The following is a 22148-nucleotide window of genomic DNA, read 5'->3' as shown; positions in this document are numbered from 1 at the left end:
ACTTGAAAATGATTTTCATGGATGATGGATTTTATAGTTAAAATGTCATATCAATTGAACAATAGAAGTTCACTAACAAATTTCGCGCTCATCTGCTAGAATCTTATGGAAGAACAGCCATGCATATAATATTTGAATGATTTTTGTATGGATGCCTTGTTGATATGTTGAATTTTATCAAGACATTTTTAATCATCATATCATAATAAATATTTCAGACAGAGGTTCATAATTCTTATAACTCGTTCTAATTGTCATATCAAAATATATCTGATAATAATTAACCTCTTTTAGTCTTTCTAAGCTGTAAACAGGCAAATCTTTGGGAAATTCAAATTTAAATGCTCTTCAACATACTATATTTGGCCTTTTCAGTTTTTTTGATTGAGACTCACTGGTGAGTGTTTTATAATGAAACATGAGCCGGTTGGTTTCTTTGATGAGTTTTTTCCTCATACAATATTCATTATTATCCATGTTCCATCCAAATTAACAAAACAATGCTGATGTCATCAATTTCCTTGGTCATGGCTTATTGATTGATTGATTGATTGATGTTTAACACCACTGTATGCACACTTGGTTATACCATGGTGGCTAGTTATTCATTGGTAAAGAAAGCAGGAATGCCCTGAGTGAAGCACATCGTTTCAGCCTGGAACTGCCTCAATTAAATTTAAGCTGCCAAATTCACATTGCTAGTAATCACTGCAGGTATGCTACTCTCATGATTAAACTAGTTATAAACCAACTGTAAAGGTTCAAAAACAAGCAGATATTACAACATCACATATTCAACTGTGTGTTTCTTCATTGTAACATATTCAACTGTTTGATAATTCATTATAGGATATTTAACTGTGCCATTCTTCTTTATAACATATTCAACTGTGTTTTAATTCATTTTAACATATTCAACTGTGCTAATATTCATTATAACATACTCAACTGTGCTCGGATTCATTAAAACTTATTCAACTGTAAATATTCATTATAACATATTCAACTGTGCTAATATTTATTATAACATATTTAACCATGTGAATATTCATTATAACATATTCAACTGTGCTAATATTCATTATAACATACTCAACTGTGCTCGGATTCATTAAAACTTATTCAACTGTAAATATTCATTATAACATATTCAACTGTGCTAATATTTATTATAACATATTTAACCATGTGAATATTCATTATAACATATTCAACTGTGCTAATATTTATTATAACATATTTAACCATGTGAATATTCATTATAACATATTCAACTGTGCTAGTATTCATTGTTACATATTCAACTGGGATTCTTCATTATAGCATATTCAACTGTGTGATTCCTCATAACATTTTCAATTGTTTTACAACTCATTATAACATATTCAAATGGGTAATAACTCTTTATAACATATTCAACAGTGTGATTATTCATTATAACATATTCAACTGAGTAATAATTTATTATAACTTATTCAACTGTGTCATACCTCTTTATAACATATTCAACTGTATGATTCTTCATTATAACTCGTGCAACTGTGTGGATAATCATTATTTCATATTTAAATGTGTGGTTATTCATTATAACACAGTCTACTGTACTGGTATGCATTATAACATATTCAAGTGTTTGATTTTTCATTATAGCACATTCAACTATGAGATGCTTCATTATAACATATTTAACTGTGTAATAACTCCTAACATATTCACTGTTTAACAATTCATTATAACATATTCAACTGTGTGATTATTTATTATAACATATTCAACTGTGATTATTCATTATGAATTATTCAAATTTTTCAAATGTGTAATTATTTATAACAACTTGATTACACAAAGTCACCTTTACATGTTTATCAATTTCAGATGTTTTACATATGTGATATCATACATTGTCTTTATAAAAAAAACAGTGTATATGAATATAAATACACTACAATTAAGTGTAATTTTCTTTCTGATAAATGTTAAAAAGCTATAAAATAAATGTTTTCTTGTTATTTATAATTCAGATAAAAATTGAAGTTGTATATATTGATATATGTGTGACAGGTGTTCTGTGTATAATTATAATGTTTTTTACCTATTTTTGAACTGTTCGAAAACGACATATCACACCTGTTGCATATTTTTATATTATCTTTAATATAAGTAATACATTTCATTAATTAATATGTAGAAATGATGAATGAAAATTACATAAACAGCAATTATACAGTTCAAATAAATTAAAGGAGATGTAAGGATGTAGCAAACCATCAACACAAATTAGAATAGATATATTGAGATTACAACTACAAGAGTGCTAAACAATTAAGTTGGTATTTTGAGTTGCTTGCTGACTAGAATTGTGTTCTGCATTTTTGCAATTGTAGGGGCGGATCAAGCCATTTTTATACGACCGCAAATTTTGAAAAAATTTTCGTCGTATATTGCTATCACGTTGGCGTCGGCGTCGTCGTCGTCGTCGTCGTCGGCGTCGTCGTCGTCGTCGTCCGGCGTCCGAATACTTTTAGTTTTCGCACTCTAACTTTAGTAAAAGTGAATGGAAATCTATGAAATTTTAACACAAGGTTTATGACCACAAAAGGAAGGTTGGTATTGATTTTGGGAGTTTTGGTCCCAACATTTTAGGAATTAGGGGCCAAAAAGGGCCCAAATAAGCATTTTCTTGGTTTTCGCACTATAACTTTAGTTTAAGTTAATAGAAATCTATGAAATTTTGACACAAGGTTTATGACCACAAAAGAACGGTTGGGATTGATTTTGGGAGTTTTGGTCTCAACAGTTTAGGAATTAGGGGCCAAAAAAGGGCCCAAATAAGCATTATTCTTGGTTTTCGCACAATAACATTAGTTTAAGTAAATAGAAATCAATGAAATTTAAATACAATGTTAATGACTACAAAAGGAAGGTTGGTATTGATTTTGGGAGTTTAGGTCCCAACAGTTTAGGAATTAGGGGCCAAAAAGGGACCCAAATAAGCATTTTTCTTGGTTTTCGCACCATAACGTTAGTATAAGTAAATAGAAATCTATGAAATTTAAACACAAGGTTTATGACCATAAAAGAAAGGTTGGGTTTGATTTTGGGAGTTTTGGTCCCAACATAATAAGGGGCCCAAAGGGTCCAAAATTAAACTTTTGTTTGATTTCATCAAAATTGAATAATTGGGGTTCTTTGATATGCTGAATCTAACTGTCATGACTGTGTATGTAGATTCTTAACTTTTGGTCCCGTTTTCAAATTGGTCTACATTAAGGTCCAAAGGGTCCAAAATTAAACTTAGTTTGATTTTGACAAAAAATGAATCAGTTAGGTTCTTTGATATGCTGAATCTAAAAATGTACTTAGATTCTTGATTATTGGCCCAGTTTTCAAGTTGGTCCAAATCGGGGTCCAAAATTAAACTTTGTTTGATTTCATCAAAAATTGAATAAATGGGGTTCTTTGATATACCAAATCTAACTGTGTATGTAGATTCTTCATTTTTGGTCCTGTTTTCAAATTGGTCTACACTAAAGTCCAAAGGGTCCAAAATTAAACTTAGTCTGATTTTAACAAAAATTGAAATCTTGAAGTTCTTTGATATGCTGAATCCAAAAATGTACTTAGATTTTTTATTATGGGCCCAGTTTTCAAGTTGGTCCAAATCAGGATCTAAAATTATTATATTAAGTATTGTGCAATAGCAAGTCTTTTCAATTGCACAGTATTGCGCAATGGCAAGAAATATCTAATTGCACAATATTGTGAAATATCAAATTTTTTTTTAATTAGAGTTATCTTTCTTTGTCCAGAATAGTAAGCAAGAAATATCTAATTGCAAAATATTGTGCAATAGCAAGATTTTTTTTTAATTGGAGTTATCTTTCTTTGTCCAGAATCAACTTAAATCTTTGTTATATACAATATACAATGTATATTCACTTTTTACTACCAACTGATAAATTAAAATAATCTTTACCATTCAGTGATAACAAGCAGTTTTTTTACATCTTATTTCCTTATCTTATCTAAAATGTTTTTAGATAATGTATGTTGGACATTTGCCAGACATGACTATGATGTCATTTTCTATTTTTATTTGCCAATAACTTTATGTAAATAACTTCATTGGAAATTTGCCAATATAAAATGTTGCTGATGAAGTTTTTTTTATTGTTTTATACAATAAACAATGTATATTCACTTTTACTACCAACCAATCTTTACCATTCAGTGATAACAAGTAAAATTGAGAAAGGAAATGGTGAATATGTCAAAGCGACAACCACCCGACCATAGAGCAAACAACAGCCGAAGGCAACCAATGGGTCTTCAATGTAGCGAGAATTCCCGCACCCGTAGGTGTCCTTCAGCTGGCCCCTAAAATATGCATAATAGTACAGTGATAATGGACGTCATACTAAACTCCGAATTATACACAAGAAACTAAAATTTAAAATCATACAAGACTAACAAAGGCCAGAGGCTCCTGACTTGGGACAGGCGCAAAATTGCGGCGGGGTTAAACATGTTTATGAGATCTCAACCCTCCCCCTATACCTCTAGCCAATGTAGAAAAGTAAAAGAATAACAATACGCACATTAAAATTCAGTTCAAGAGAAGCACTTTATTTTACATTTTAATATTTTATGATGTATTTAAAAGAGTAGTTATTGTTGCAAACCATTAGAAATTTGAATTGATATCAGTTTTGGAAAAAGGGAAACGGGGATGTGAAAAAAAGGGGGGGGGGGGTTAAATTTTTCTCATTTCAGATTTCATAAATAAAAAGAAAATTTCTTCAAACATTTTTTTGAGAGGATTAATATTCAACAGCATAGTGAATTGCTAAAAGGCAAAAACAAACTTTTAAGTTCATTAGACCACATTCATTCTGTGTCAGAAACCTATGCTATGTCAACTATTTAATTTTAGATTTAAAAAGTTTGAAGAAGAAATCTTTAATTGTAAAATTTGTAAAATCTTGACATTTGTTTTGTGTAAAAAAAAACCCATGTAATGTCAAAAATTTTATCACAATCCAAATTCAGAGCTGTATCACGCTAGAATGTTTTGTCCATACTTGCCCCAACTGTTCAGGGTTCGACCTCTGCGGTCGTATAAAGCTGCGCCCTGCGGAGCACCTGGTTTAAAGGGGTAACCCCGGGTTCCTAACAAAGGATAAAGGTTGGAGGTCCAACTATACGGCCCAATTCAGAGCACTGATCATAAAAAAGTGGGGATTTCTAATTAAGGAATACCTTTAGAATATCAGTGTGATTACTTTTTAAGCAAAATTTGAGTTTGAATTGAATTTAAAAAAGTACCCAAACTTCTTAATGGCATGACAAGTCATTTGAAGACAAGTGTTGAGAATATTGAATGATTGACCTTGATATCAGGCATTTGTAAGTTCTCATCTGACTGTTTGGAAATGATTGGACAATATATTCACTTCCGTATACAGTAGCATTAGATATAATCCTTCAATTTAGTTGTGATTATACCTTGTTGATGTTTAATAGGTCTGCAATCATTGTCTCAGTTTTTGAATTTTTTGCCTTAGATAAGTGGAATCACAGTGAGTTTTTCAACGTCATAATAAATTCAATAAAAACTTTTCAATTTTTTTTTTTTGAGACTAGGAACATAAAGTAAATGTAATGTTATTTTTTTTTTTACATAATGTTTGTTAACCCTGCACTTAATTATTTTTGGCCTCAATGTGGATAAAATTCAAAAGATTAGTCAATTTTCACTAAAGTCTCTGTTTTTAACCAATTTAGATATAACTGTCAAAGCTTTGTAAGAAAAGCCTTGACAAAAAAATTGAATTTTTCAAGAATTTATCAAAAGTTGCACCAAATAAGCTTTTTTCATTGAGCAGGTTTTTTTTTATTTTACAAGGATGGAAATAATGTTCCTTGACCCTGTAGACTATTATGATTTGTGGCTGTTGACTATAAAAAAAGAAAAGGAATAAAAGTTGTTTACACAGAATAATTTTTATAGTTAAGTCAATGCTTCTGCATGTATAAAAGATGGAAAAAACATCATTAAGTTTAATGTCGAATAAAGAACGAAAATGTTAGGTACATTCTTTTATTTCATGTCTCCTGGATGCAGAAAATAATAAAAATCATATGTTTTTAATTGGGGCAAATAAAGTTTATTAGAAAACAAATTTGAAGGCGTATAACTTTAAGCATGAAAAAAAATGACTAACTACAATGAGTACTTCACACTTCTGTCTTGTCGTAACTTCTCTAGGCAAAATATTCACCTTTTTAACGGTAAAATCTGTTTGAAATCAAGATAATATTTAGCAGTGATTTTCCTGGTCTTAACCACATCAGAGAGGGCTTGCTCATGTCCTGGTACACATTACTACACCATTTCTTCCTTATCAAAGTGAAACGTGTAACAAGCTATTGTTTCAAAAGACCTCAATCCTTTAGAGAATTCTATATATAGATAGATGATGATATTTTATACCAGTTTAATGAGTTTCTTTTTAGCTTTATTGAAAATAATCCTGAATTATTAATTTTGTTCTTATTGAATAAGATCACATTTTAAATGTTGTTAAAGGGATGGCAGGGATTTGTTTTATATCACAATTAAAGTTTCTCTGCAAAAAAGGAAATTAGATTCAGTGTTAGACTCGGGGATTGGTACTTTCAGCAACAATTGGTCAGAAAATAAGGAGATGTGGTATGACTACCAAGGAAACAACTATCCACCAGAGTCTAAATGATGTTAGAATAAGCCTGTATGGCCTTCAACATTGAGTACATTCTATACAGTATATTCAGCCATAAAGGCCCTGACAAGAGATGAGTACAAATGGCCTTCAACATTGAGTACATTCTATACAGTATATTCAGCCATAAAGGCCCTGACAAGAGATGAGTACAAATGGCCTTCAACATTGAGTACATTCTATACAATATATTCAGCCATAAAGGCCCTGACAAGAGATGAGTACCAATGGCCTTCAACATTGAGTACATTCTATACAGTATATTCAGCCATAAAGGCCCTGACAAGAGATGAGTACCAATGGCCTGATTTATGATAAAACAATAAACAACAAAACTGCAACCACTAAAATTACAAACTCCTGACTTGGGTTAGGCACATAAAGAATGTGGTGAGGTTAAACATGTTTGTGAACACTCTATCTTCCTCCTTCCATGGGACAGTGGTGCAAAGGCAGCACATAAAATCAAACTTCAGTAATGAGTTGGAAAGGGCATGATTCATATACTTGATTGGCCCCAAGGGGTTTTCTGGATAAAGCTCCATCAGGAACTGTGTTAGTTTTCTTGTTTAAATTGTTTAACATTTGTCATTTCAGGGCCTTTTACAGCTGACTAGGCGGCATGGGTCTTGTTCATTGTTGAAGGCCTCACAATGATTAATTGTTAATTTCTGTGTCATTTGGCCTCTTGTGGAGAGTTGTATCATTGGCAATCATACCACATCTTCTTTTTTATATGAAATCCAAAAAATTGAAAGTCAACAATGTAAAATTACTTGAATACTTTAGTAGATGTATGACCCAACCAACCAACATTTGAATCCAGACTTTTTTTTAATAATCACATTTTGCAAATACTCTTTTTTCTTTGAATTCTGGTAAATATATTTACACCTGGATGTAACAATATTTCATAAAGTATATCAACTCATTATCATTAGGCACCATTAATCAAAGTTGTCTATGTGCTTTAACCAATGTTTTCTAAAAACTTTCTTCCAGACGGAAGACGGTTATAAGCTTTAATAGATTCATACAATTAGTCTTTTGATATAACCTGACAGATCGAGCCACACAATTAAGTAAACCCGACGTTTACCATAGAAATCATGACAATTTTTCCAATATTGAAAATGTATGAAAAATTGTTAGCAATCAACACAGAACCTTTTGTGAATCAGTTTCAGTTAATCATCGATATTTTTATTCAAAAGCAAGATCAGATGTATATTTTCATTGCGATCACAGTTTTGCGTTAATCTAATTGATGTTTTTATGGCTTTGAGTATCGCACCATTTTTGTACTTGTTAATCTTGTCTTTTTCAAAACTCCTGATTACTCATTATATTCTTATATAATTGAACAGGATTGGTGTAATTCCACATTTGGAACTATTGAATTATATTTGTCGTATGTGGACGTACAACTTGAAGCAATCTTAATTATTTCTCTTAGACAGAAAAGATTACTTTTCTAGACAATGATTTATGTTTTGTGTGAAATAAGTTGTAATTGTTTATTTTAAGTAAAATTGATTTCCAATTTCCACCCGTCATTATGAGAAATAAAAACATTCATAGATGATTGAATTACAACTAAGTCTATCTTAATTTACCTTAATTACTAGTGCATTTCCAGGAAAGTGATGTCCATATGCCAATCATTGACAACATTTATATGCCTTTGTGCTTTTGTGTCTGTCTGTCTGTCTTACAGTCTATTTGTTTGATTTCATATCAGAATCATGGAAATTTTCTTTGACTAATCCATATTAAATTTTAATGTATATTTGTCTTTGATTTTTCTGCTGCTAATGAGTTGAGTTTTTGTTTCATAATTATTTTTTTTTTAATATAACTGATGAGCTCAAGTTTTGTTTGCACTATGAACCTTGGTAAAGGTAACGAACATTCAGAAATTATTATGTGCATTTATTATTGTGATTTTTGAAGAATAGACAATTATTGTGATTTTAGAGAAATCTGCATACATATATATGTATCAAATATCAGAATGTGAATTCTTATTATTGCGAAAACTCACTCAGACATACCAATTTTCAAACTTCAAGTACCATAACCTTTACATTTTTTTTAAACTGCATTAAACTGTGGAACTTGAATAAGTGATGATTATTTTAAGCTATGATACAAGAATCAGTCAGATTAATTGTAAAATTGAATAGTTGGAGTGCTTACTGGGAAGTTTTATCAGTTTCAAGGGCCATAACTCCTTGACAGTAAATGTTTATGTATGGTGGAAATCTTGGTAGTTAAAGCCCATTATAAACATGGGGAGATTTCTGGGTAAAGGTATACTACCAGTAATGACATAAGTAAAAATAACAGATGGATTGTACTGTAATTAAGATTAAGTACACAGATTATCACTTTTGTGATACCCTACACCTTTATTAAGATAATAAACAGTGCCCCCACAAATAAGGAACTCCCATCCAATATGGTGTGAATATTTATATTAAGTATTAAATTAGTTCATTAGCTCTTCACACTCATACTTCTTTTATTAATTGAAACCTGTATGACGTAGGGATAATTTTTCCATTGTTATGCTTAAGGCCTGTTCTAGATATTGACTTTTTATAAAGTAATCAAGTTTACAGAATTGCCATAGTATTTTAAATAAGCTAGTCTAAAATAGCAGCATGAGTATTTTTATCATACATAGTACATGTACTAATGAACTGCCATGATTTTAAGACAGTGACATTGTAAACCAAAGATGAACTGTCATCATTTTAAGACTGACATTGAATCAAAGAAGTAGGCCATATCCTTTCTTCTGTTTTAAGACAACTCATTCAAAATATTTCTTCTCTATGATACTACATGGTCAAATCCTTTCTTATCTTTGTACTACACATTCAAATCCTTTCTTCTCTTTGGTACTACATAGTCAAATCTTTTCTCCTCTATGGAACTTGATGGTCAAATCCTTTCTTCATTATGGTATGGTCAAATCCTTTCTTCTCTTCTGAGACTACACATTCAAATTCTTTCTTCTCAGACAGCACATTCAAATCCGTTTTTCACCACTGGGACTTCATGGTCAAATCCTTTCTTCTGTTTTGGGACTGCATGGTCAAATCCTTTCTTCTGTTCTGGTACTACATGGTCAAATCCTTTCTTCGTTTTTGGTAGTACTGTATGGTCAAATAATTTTCTTCTGTTTTGGTACTACATGTACATGGTCAAATCCTTTCTTCTGTTTTGGTACTACATGGTCAATTTTTTTCTTCTGTTTTGGTACTTCATTGTAAAACTCTTTTTTTCTGTTTTGGTACTATATGGTCAAATTCTTTCTTCTATTTTGATACTATATATGGTCAATGTTTTGTTACTACATGGTCAAATTCTTTTTTCTGTTTTGGTACTTCATGGTCAAACTCTTTCTTCTGTTTTGGTATTATATGGTCAAATTATTTCTTCTATTTTGATACTACTATATATGGTCAAATTCTTTCTTCTGTTTTGGTACTATATGTTAAAATCCTTTCTTCTGTTTTGGGACTATATGGTCAAATCCTTTCTTCTGTTTTGGGACTGCATGGTCAAATCCTTTCTTCTGTTTTGGTACTACATGGTCAAATCCTTTCTTCTGTTTTGGTACTACATGGTCAAATCCTTTCTTCTGTTTTGGTACAACATGGTCAAATCCTTTCTTCTGTTTTGGTACTACATGGTCAAATCCTTTCTTCTGTTTTGGTACAACATGGTCAAATTCTTTCTTCTGTTTTGGTACTACATGTTCAAATTCTTTCTTCTGTTTTGGGACTTCAGTCATATCCTTTCTTCTGTTTTGGGACTACATGTTCAAATCCTTTCTTCTGTTTTGGGATTACATTATCAAATTCTTTCTAACTCTTCTGGGACTACCTTTTCATACCCTTTCTTCCCTTCTCTGACTACTTTATTAAACTAAAAGGAACTATAAATAAGAGCCTCCTGAAGTCATATCCTTTCTTCTGTTTTGGTACTATATGGTCAAATTCTTTCTTCTGTTTTGGTACTATATATGGTCAAATCCTTTCTTCTGTTTTAGGACTCATACCATGGTCAAATCCTTTCTTCTGTTTTGGGTCTGCATGGTTAAATAATTTCTTCTCTTCTGTGACTACATGGTGAACCCCATTCTTCTCTTCTGAGACTTCATAGTCATATCTTTTCTTCTCTATGCCACAACCTGGTCAAATCATTATTATATGGTCAAATCATTATATGGTCAAATCCTTTCTTCTCTATGGTATTACATGGTTAAATCATTTCTTCTCTTTTGGTACTACATGGTCAAATCCTTCCTTCTCTTCTGGAACTACATGGCCAAATCCTTTCTTCTGTTTGGTACTACATGGTCAAATCCTTTCTTCTCTATGGTACTACATGGTCAAATCATTTCTTCTTTATGATACTATATGGTCAAATCCTTTCTTCTCTATGGTACTACATGGTCAAATCCTTTCTTCTCTATGGTACTACATGGTCAAATCCTTTCTTCTCTATGGTACAACATGGTCAAATCCTTTCTTCTCTATGGTACTACATGGTCAAATCTTTTCTTCTCTATGGTACTACATGGTTAAATCAGTTCTTCTCTTCTAGTACTACATAGTCAAATCATTTTTTCTCTTCTAGTACTACATGGTTAAATCATTTCTTCTCTTCTGGTACTACATGGTCAAATCCTTTCTTCTATTTTGGGACTTCAGTCATATCCTTTCTTCTGTTTTGGTACTACATGGCCAAATCCTTTCTTCCGTTTTGGGACTACATTATCAAATTCTTTCTAACTCTTCTGGGACTACCTTTTCATACCCTTTCTTCCCTTCTCTGACTACTTTATTAAACTAAAAGGAACTATAAATAAGAGCCTCCTGAAATTGGCTGTCAAGTTTTATGTGTTCATTTACAGTATGAAGTCTTCGTAAATTTTGTCATCAACTTTCTTGTGAGCATACTTTACCATGTGATTGGTTTTTGCAGCCATTAACTTCCTCTTTACTGAATACTGATAGCAGGGTATCATTATTGCGCAATAATTCATACTGTTTGTTCTTCTCCAAAGTTTGCATGAAATATTTGCCACTGTGAATTAAGCAAGCAACAAATAATTTGATTTGGTTTTATTGTGCTGTTGTGTTGCTGTCCGATCGACATAAACCAACTATCTAGTTTTGTAACGTTACTTATTTTCTTTTGTTTATTTCATTATATAACTGCAGTTTAATGCACCTGAAAAACTTGCTTTTCACCTATAGGCTGTTTTTGAAAATTTCTTTAAAAAAAAAATCGTAATGAAATTGATTTGCAACAGTAAAATCAATGATTAATGTTCCAGACAAATAAAAATGTTCTGATTCTAGAAAAGTGAAAAAAACAGTTCTAATGTATAGAATACTGCAGCTTAATTGTTTTTTTTCCTCCAAAAATCAATGATATGTTCTTAAGTAAAATAAGATAATTATTAACATGTATTGAATTAATTCTAAGAGTTTGTAAAGAGGATTTAGCCGTTGTTTAAGAACTACTCATCTGATTAGGGATACAGCTTTCGCTTCCGCACATTGCAATATTGTTTTAAAGTTGATTCCATAGTGGAATAATTGATCCATTATTACAAATAGACAAACAGATTTACAGCCCATCCTTTGACTTCTAGAAATATGAGTTCCATCTAATGAAATGATCTTTATTGATTCACGTTAATAATTGTCCAACAATCGACACAACTGTGTATCTATGTATTGCTATCAACTAAATCATTTTTAAATGAATGCTTTTAATACCATCTAGGAGCTAAAGTATATACTGTAAACCAACTTATTTTCGCGGATACTTTATTACGCGAAATACGAATTCTAGTCAATTTCGCGGCTTTTAAAATTCGCGATTTTCTTATTTATTTGATGTAGATAAATAAAGATTTACTTATTCGCGTTGTTTTTCTCCTCGCGAAAGTCGCGAACATAAATCGCTCGCGAAAATAAGTTGGTTTACAGTATATCATCTCTTTTACGTAATTATATCTTGATTTTAGAAATATGATTATTTTGATTAAATTCAAGTACAAAACAATTTGAATTAAATACTTTTTATGTAACAAGTGTCTCTAGCTGGACCTAACCTGCTTACCCTTCCAAAGCACCTTGATTTGCTGGATTGTATAAGTGTTTTTGATCACATTTATGGTTTCCTGTTTCTTCTCATTTCTAGGGTACTGCCTGCCTTTCTAATACTGGATATGCAAGTGCATTCTTTTGCAGCATCCTACTTTTTTGTTTCTTTGGTCTCAACTCATTCTTGTGGACTGTTAAAATACTATCTACTTACATTTCCGTGTACAATGTACTTTCTAGCAAGATATTTATAGGATAACAGGATTACTGAAAATATTGGACAGCACAACCAACAAACAACACTGATACCTAACTTCTGTATTCAGTAGAATTGTTTACTAATTGATCCAACATTATATGTCGGTATCTTTTTATTGTTTATATATCAAACACTACCTAAAAGCACTGGTGTATACTTCTTGAATTGAGTGCATAAGTCCTTCAGTCCTTCCGCCTTTCTGCCTATCTGTTTATTGGTCAATAAGTATGGTTTCTAGATGCTAATCCAATACTTCATATTGAATTGCAACTGTACTGAAATATGGTCAAAATAATATAAGAGGAAGATGTCTAATGATTTTGAGGTCACTTAGTCCACGGTCAAGGTCATAGTTTAAAAAAATCAGCTGAAGTTTGTTAAGAAAATGTTTTGTGGTCGCTTTAACAATACTCCATCAGGGATTGTAATTATTCTTAGATATATGATTGTGTATGATAAGTGGAAGGATCACTATGTCCAAGGTCAAGGACAATTTTCCAGAATAATCATTTTAGTTATACAAATAAGCATGATGCAGATTAGTGATAAGTCATCAAGAAAGCAAAAATAACTTGGTCTATTATACCTTAGTTATCATTTTCTGTATAAAAAAGTACACAATATTTTCACTATTTTTCAAATTGCAAGCATTTAACTATTTGTATTTAGTGCTGTTTGGTTGCTTTCTCGTTGAAATTTACCTCAATATCCTGTTTATTATAATACTTCCAGATGAAAAAAATATGAAAAGTTTATCAAAAATAGGATGTAATAAAGATGTAACCTGAAACATTGCAGACTATTTGTTAAGTAAATAGGTGCAAGTTAATACTAAATCATCTATACCTAACATTTGTAATTTGAGGTTTTTATTGTTGAGAAATAACCTGTCCTAGTTAAAAGTAACCACAAAAATGTGCAATGGAAAATTTTCTTTAAATGTTTTTCACATTAACAAGCAAGATTAATATTTATTAGCAGATTTTTTATGAAACATTAGTCTGAAAAATTAAATATCATTTTGTTCAAAAATTATTGAACCAAGACTACTTGTATCAATTGGCGCACCCCTTAGAATGTGTTGTTAATAATTACCGATTGATGAAACCATGAGTTTTTATGTACAACATCTGAAGATTAAGGGTTATCTTCATAAATACCCAATTGCTCTACTGTTAAACAGCTATTAACAATTTAAACTAATAATAGCAGCCGTTTCCTGGGTGGTTAACTGGTAAAATTGGCTAAGATCAATTTTACGTCAATTGTTACCAAAATAAATTGCTTCTTGTTGCTTATGTTTTTTCTTACTGTTTATATATTTTGTTCTGCAATATTTTTATTGCCACGATAGTGTAGTGTAATGTTAGATAACAAGCTGATCGTAGCTGGGTTTTACAAGGTGCTTGTCGTAAATGTAATTGAAATGCTGCAATCAAGATATAGTAGAAAATATCACACATTCTATAGCAGGAATTGTATAGAAAAAGTTGAGGTGTTACAAGAATAAACATTTGAACATTGAATTAATTGTTTTCTTGCTAAATGTTCAGTGGCAAATATTTCATGCATATTCAGCATGGTAATTAGCTTTTATTGAATCATTCTATTGTTTTTGAATACTCACTTTTGTGTAGAAAAACCTTTAAAAAAAATGTTTTATTTAAGAATTGAGGAGTAAACAGATTGCATCTTAAAAGCTTACTGCACAGACTATTGAAAAAATGATAAAATTGAGCATGAAAATGGGGAATATGTCAAAACGACAACAACTCAAGCATAGAGCAGAAAACAGCTCAAGACCACCAATGGGTCTTCAACACATTGAGAAAATCCTGCACTAAGAGGGGACTTCAGCTGGTCCTTAAACAAAAATGTGGATTGGTTCAGTGAAAATCATCAGATGTCATACTTAACTCTGAATAATGTAAATGAATCAAAATAAACACATAAAACTAACAAAGACCAGAGATATCTGTCTTTAGAATTACCTCCCTTAGATCAATGACCATATTGCATTAATGAAGAAAAGTTAATGTGTTTGAAAAAAGTTAAAAAGTTTCAATTATCAAGTCAAATGTATCACAAATGAATAGAAAGTATATCAAGATATCTTTCTTCAAGTGACCCATGTAAACATAATTTCCTTGTAAAAGGTGATAACTTAGATAAAATACCATCACACTAAAATGAATTATCTGTCGTGGAAAAATATAACTATTTACAACAAAAGTTGTGAATTATGCATAGAACACAGATCTGAATATCAGGATTAAGGCACTCCTTAAAAGGCTGTGTAATCAATAAAATTTAATTATTGATATAGTGAATAATTGATATCTATGAAGATTAATATGTTGTTTGTTTGCTCTTTCAAGCATATTACTTTTATCCTTTTGTATGGTATATTATCAGTTTATATTGTCAGAAGGTTGTTTCACACATGTATGTAGCTTTTTGATTTATTTAGATGGGAAATGTAACAAATCGGGACTAAGGACATGTTGTTATATGACTTGTCGGAGACAAATTAGTACAACAAACTAAACTTTGGTTGACTTGTAGCTGACAAATTAGTACAAGTAACGTGTTGTTACCTTGAAATTAGTATCATTTGTAAAAAGTGTGAGTGATTGATTGATTGTTGGTTGCTTAACGTCCAGTTGCAAATATTTCATGCATGTTTGGAATGATTTTGTAAACTTGAAAATATATATTAAGGATATGACAGGCAATTTCATAAAAGGAAGTACAAAGTAATATGAGGAAAAGGAAGATTTCAATTAAATAATCTTAAAACATATCAGACGAAAAGATAATTAAATAAAGAAGTCGAAAGGAACACTATTAAACTCAAGTACTGAGTATATCTGTAAAACTATTACTCCTAGCTACCAAAATTACATTATTTTTATAACCTTTCAGCGTTAAAAGCTCCCTAGTGATATATATATATTATGTAATCCAACAGTCCTCTTAAGACTTACTACTTATCTCTCCTTATGTAACATATTATACAGTAGTAAACTTATGCTATATCGTTAATATGTGCAACATATGCATAGATTAAATCGAAGATTAATAACTCTGCTGTAGGCTACATGATTTGTACTGAGCATTTTAAGTAGGGGTGCTGTTAATGTGCATATTTGTGCATCAAACAAAACTTTTAAGAAAAATGTGTTTGTATATCGTTTCGTAATTATTACTGCAAAGGGCTTTAATTTGTATATGTTTAATTTGAATATGAATATGTCTAATTAATTAGTTGATGGAGAGATCCCTAATCTCCAGGGGAATAAATTACATATATACTGAGGACGATAACTTTTTGATTATATTTGGCTATACTTAAATTTATAATAGACATATACACTCTGAATCTGTTTACTGTATATGAAAATAAGGAGATGTGGTATAATTGCAAATGAGATAAATATCCACTAGGGACATAAGGACGAGGACGTAAACAGCTATAGGTCATTGTACGGCTGTCAAAAATTATCAAAACCATAAGGTTCGATAAAATGCCACACAATTTAAAAAAAAAAAAAAAAAACCTGCTTGATTTTGGCTTAAGACAATCAAAAGAAAACGTATTTGGAAAACCACAATCATCAGCAAGCTCTGAATAACAGGTTTTTAACTGGGACATAGCCATTTAAAGAATGCAGTGAGGTTAAACATCTGCATGAGAGCCTAAACATTGTTAATGTTAGATTTATTTGAAAAAAAATAATAATGCAAAGCTGCACACAAGATGGTTCAAGATTATCAAAAGGGTGCCAAAAGTATCAATTTGTAAATAATTCAAAAATGGAAAAGTTAAAAAAGATTTTTTAAATTTTGTTCCCAAAAATTTTTTTGGCTGCCCTGCACCTCTTCCTTATTCCATAAGTCAATGATAACTGGAAAGTATTCATTCATTAACAAGTACAAATTTGCCAAAATTAGAATTGCCTCCCTTAGATCAATGATAAATGATTTATACAGTTTATGAATAATAACTATAGAATATTGTCCCATTATTAAATAACCAGTGATTTTTTATTTATTTAGTGATTGTAATTTATATTATGTTTAATCATTCGATTTAAAATGACTATGTAGTAAAGGTGTCCAATTAAATATTTATAAAAGCAGTTAGTAGAATACAGGTGTAAATATTAAGACGTGTAGGTAAACTCCAACTTGTTCCCCGATTATCTTGTGTAAATAAATATTAAGTCTGTATCTCAATGTCTAATCAATGCAACTGTATCATGTTATGAGTGAAAAACTTTTGCTCATGAATACTTTGCCCCAATAGGGTGTAATAAATTGCATTTGACATGATGTTAACACGACAGAATAGGACTCGTAGCAGATAGCGAGAGAGGTCCGCAAAGCACGTCATCCTCTCTATTATACTATTGTCATTCAATGAAAATTATGCTATTTGAAAAGGCTTGTATTGATTTTTAGGCAAGATAATCTAAGCGATGGAAACTAGTATTATTGAGACGGTCACAAGAGAAAAAGACTGAGAATATATGGCTAAAGGCATTGATAAAGTTATCACCAATTGATGTGCATCGCTATCATCATTATTTTAATGTACTAGTTGTATGATTATTGTTCTGTTGTATCGAGTATTTAAAAAACTTTACGATTTCCTATTTCTCAACAGACTTTTAAATCGTGGAGAGTGATAGTTTAAGAAGTGTGCAGCGTTTGATGGGCTATTGTTACACTTGACTGAAATGGATAGCAATCACAGGTGACTTATCAAGGTATCAACCACTAAACAGCGGTCAACAAATAATCAGGTATTTATAACTCGTTTGTTTCTCGTTATTAGATAATTAACCAATTGGCACCATTACTTAATCATGGTTGTCTAATTAAATAATGAAAGTGTTGAAGGGTAGTTATTAATATTAGCAATAAATAATGGGATAATTCAAGTCAATCATATGATATGTGTATAAAAACACAGGTGACAAGGCTGAAAGGTGTTTAAACATAACTTAGTACTTGTTAAATTGTTTTATTACTAAGGTGTCAGCATTGTTATTTGGCTTGTTTGATTTGATAATACCTCATGCACATACAAATCAGTATAAATCTGTGTGTAAATAAAGAAGCAGGGATAATATGTGTATTTATTTCTGGTAAACAAATAAACATGTTTATCAATTAGCTTCTGTAGTTTGTTTACGGATAGTTATACACAAATGTTGATTTATATTAGCAAAAGGGGTGTTTTTATTATTAAAAAAAATTTGAATTAAAAAAAAAAATTAATAAAAAAAAAATATTCTGATTTCCCCCTCCTAATTATAAGACTTTGTATTTTGCTTCATTTTTGATTATTTAAAGTATCCTGTTTGATTTGAACTCTTATCAAGTACTACTTGTACAGTTTAGGGAAATTTTATAAGTAGATAAAAACTATTGATGCAGAAGTACATGATTAGTTATATAAATTGTTGTTTTTATATAAGTAAATTACGGGACTTTTTTCTATTACCCAATATTTGTACTTTGCGGCTTATAAACTTGTTAAACAATCATGTTTTTCATGTTACTATTATGTACTGTAAGTAATGTATTTAAAATTAAAAAGTTGCTTGTCATCAATTTTCATTTTTTACCATTTTGAAAAATAAAGATTTGTATCAATAAGAAAACTTAGGGAAATATGTTCAGGAAAATCTTAGTGAGATATATAATTTCCTTCGACCTACTGTTTAACCCCTTTCTTACAACAAAATAATTCTAACATCTAATTGCTTTTAAAATTGAAAACTTTTCCTGATCATATTTGAAATTTTAGATTTTTGTATAACTAAATCAAAGGTCTTTTGGGATTCATGGGGTATATATCAATGAGACAGCAATTCATAGTAGAGGGTACTTTTTATCATATTTTGCACTTTTGCAGAAAATTTAAATTTCCACAATTTTGATTTAGATCTTTTTTTTTTTAAATCAAAGCAGATGGTGTAAATGCTTGGAAACGAAATGTTCACATAATACTGAGAAATTACCAATATATCACAGGGACAGTGCTTTTATTGTTGTTCTTCATCTGACAGCTGCTTCAAAGTCTCAAACTAGAGTTGCAATGGTATCCTGGCTTGGGTTTTTTTTTTTTAATTTTTAGATCACCAAATATTCAAACCGTTCCATTCTGCATTAAAATTCCCTTGAACCAAAGACAAATATTTCATCTGTATTTAAGTTTGAACTTCATTTTTCATTTCTCAACTAAAAAAATTGTATGGAGAAAAAAGTAGACAACTGTCTAATAAAGGATATAGAATTGACAAGAGGAAAAAAGGGCAACAGTGATTTTTTCCTGAATTCACACGGTAATAGAAAGAGGTGTCTTCAAGAACAAAAAAGGTTAAAGATGAAGTAAATATAATAGTTATCAAAAGTACCAGGATTATAATTTTATACGCCAGACGCACGTTTCATCTACATAAGACTCATCAGTGACGCTCAGATCAAAATAGTTAAAAAGTCAAACAAATACAAAGTTGAAGAGCATTGAGGACCCAAAATTCCCAAAAGTTGTGCCAAATACGGCTAAGGTAATCTACTCCTGGGGTAAGAAAATCCTTAGTTTTTCGAAAAATTCAAAAGTTTTGTAAACAGAAAATTTATAAAAATGACCATATAATTGATATAAAACAGATTGGGATTATAAAGAAGAAAGATGACCCTCATGGGATATTGCTGACCCTGCTGGAAGATCAGGCCTACATAACAGAAGAAAAGCAATGTAAAAAAAAACATGTTGATTGTAATTTTTGTATTTTTCTTGAAGTAATATAATTTACTGTTACACCTTATGTTTTGGTTTCATTTATAGTTTATTGTCTGTATTGTCAATTGTCATAAAAACAATATTTTTTGGTCTATTTACCAACTAGAACATCAGAAAAAATGAATTTTATTTTTATTATCTTTTAATCTATGTTGTCATCCATCTCAAATTTTGTGGAAGAAGTTTGATGGTCATATGCATCAAAGACATTGATCCGAAGTATCAAGCCTTCCTATTTATGGAGTTATTTCCCCTTAAATCTCAGTTACTGTGAACATTTTCCAAGCAACCAATTTTCATTGATTGAGTGAAAATTAAAAAAAAAGATGGATACTTGATTTTAAAAGTCTGTATATAGGCCTTAAGATGATTTGTACTTTGTTGAATGTCTAAATCTGGGGTTTACCATTTTATACAAAAATACATGAAAATTGGTATCCCACGAATATTAACGAAGCTACAGTATTTGCATTTTTCATTGGAGTGGTACTGATTTTTATAAAGGATTACAATAAATTTATATCTGTTCAAGCTGGACACTTAGTATTATCTTGCTGAGAAAAGTCATCAAACTCATGTTGTTTTCTTACGTAAAAACCTTTTACATACATGTATGATATATCCTACCATATAAACTACTTAAATATTTCTTAAACTGTTTCTTGTTGTACAAATGATCACGGCCTTTAACCTTTAAATATTGAAACTTATTTAGACAAGTTATTTCAAGGCATAAACAAATTATTTAATCTTTTGAAGATTTGTGTATTCTTTAGTTGTACTTTTATTTGAAAATATTGAAATTTAAGAGGGTATAAAAAGGGGAGATAATTTATATTTTTTAATTCAATGGGTTTCATGTTTTGAATTCAAACCGTTTATTACATTGTAAAATGTTTATTAAAAGGTGTAATTTTCCATCTAACAAAACATTATTATGGAAAACCTGACTCTGACGAATATTTTGCATTTAACATAATGTAATTGAGAAAGTGGTAACTTATTCTTCATTGAATTTAAATATTTCTTACAAGATTGCATAGTTTATCTTTACAAAAACATCAATGAGATTTCATTTGACAAAGAAAAACCTTGCAGGCATATAAAGTTTCTGTGTTAAAAGTTTACTATTGTGACTGAAAGATGATTTATCTGACAACCTTATTGTTAGCTTGTTTGACAAATGCATGCATTCAGTTTTTTATGATGAAAATTAACAAATTCTCAGTCTTATGAATACCTTTATAAGTTCATAAAAGGTTAAAGTTTAACCTCTAGGATAAAATATTCATTTTTGATAAATGTTTTTTAACTGCCAATGAGTCAATTAGGTGTATGCTGAATTTTTTTGAAATTTATGAATTAAAGTACCGAAAAAAAAACAACAGTGAAGTTTTACTCACTTTTGAGTATGCATGAAATATCATCAATCAGTAACTCTTTTTCAAATATTTGTCAATCAAAGATAAGATAGTTGGATGAGAAGAAGTATGGAGCAAGCAACATGCCGACTATGAGTCAAAATTGTAAAAAGATGACACAGGCAACACTAACTGTTTCCTTTGTTTCAAACACAGTCACAATAAATGTGTGTTTGTGTATAACAAGTTTATTGTCACCCAAACCAGTCCCTTAATAATTAATTAAATAACATAAGGTGTTTTTTTTTTGTATCTTGCATCTTTTTAAAACATTTTTAACTTTAACCATTTTTTGCTGACTTTGCAATATTTTTATTTTGTTGATATTTTCATAGAAGATTCGTTAATGGTTTTGACAATCAACATTCATGCTATTCTCTACCATACTGCCAAATGTAGAGAAATGCACCCCTTGCTTAGAGTATTTTGAAGCTATGATGCAAAACCCAAACTTTGTGGTGCCTCATGTAAAAAGAATATTTCCTAGAAATTTTTATCTTAAAATATATTTAAAAAAATAGCAAACTCAAACAGCAAAACCCTTGTTTATATAGGATCAACCAAGAGTCACATTTTCTTCTGTCAATCAACATTTTCTTAAAATAAGTTCATCAAAGGATTGCTGATAAGAAAAGATATTATTTTCTTAAATAATTTTGAATTATGCTGCAGTTTAAAACACATAAAATGTATCATTAAAATGAGAAGCCGTTTCCTCTTTTGCAATTTAAAATTTGTTAAGATAAAATGTTGCAC

General features: G+C 30.4%; 1 protein-coding gene across 7 annotated transcripts in view; it reads left to right on the top strand.

Moving 5' to 3' along the window:
* Positions 1–22148, top strand: part of LOC139489703 (zinc finger MIZ domain-containing protein 1-like) — a 210228-nt gene that overhangs the window by 89630 nt on the left and 98450 nt on the right. For all 7 annotated transcript variants that reach the window (XM_071276417.1, XM_071276425.1, XM_071276418.1 and 4 more), the window contains one exon: positions 17824–17962. The gene's annotated coding sequence lies outside the window, so the exon portion shown is untranslated. The remainder of the gene's footprint in view (positions 1–17823; positions 17963–22148) is intronic.

Source organism: Mytilus edulis, chromosome 9 (assembly GCF_963676685.1).
Source record: "Mytilus edulis chromosome 9, xbMytEdul2.2, whole genome shotgun sequence".
NCBI lineage: Eukaryota > Metazoa > Mollusca > Bivalvia > Mytilida > Mytilidae > Mytilus > Mytilus edulis.
Note: the sequence above shows the minus strand (reverse complement) of the source record. Positions and strands in the feature narration are given on the sequence as shown.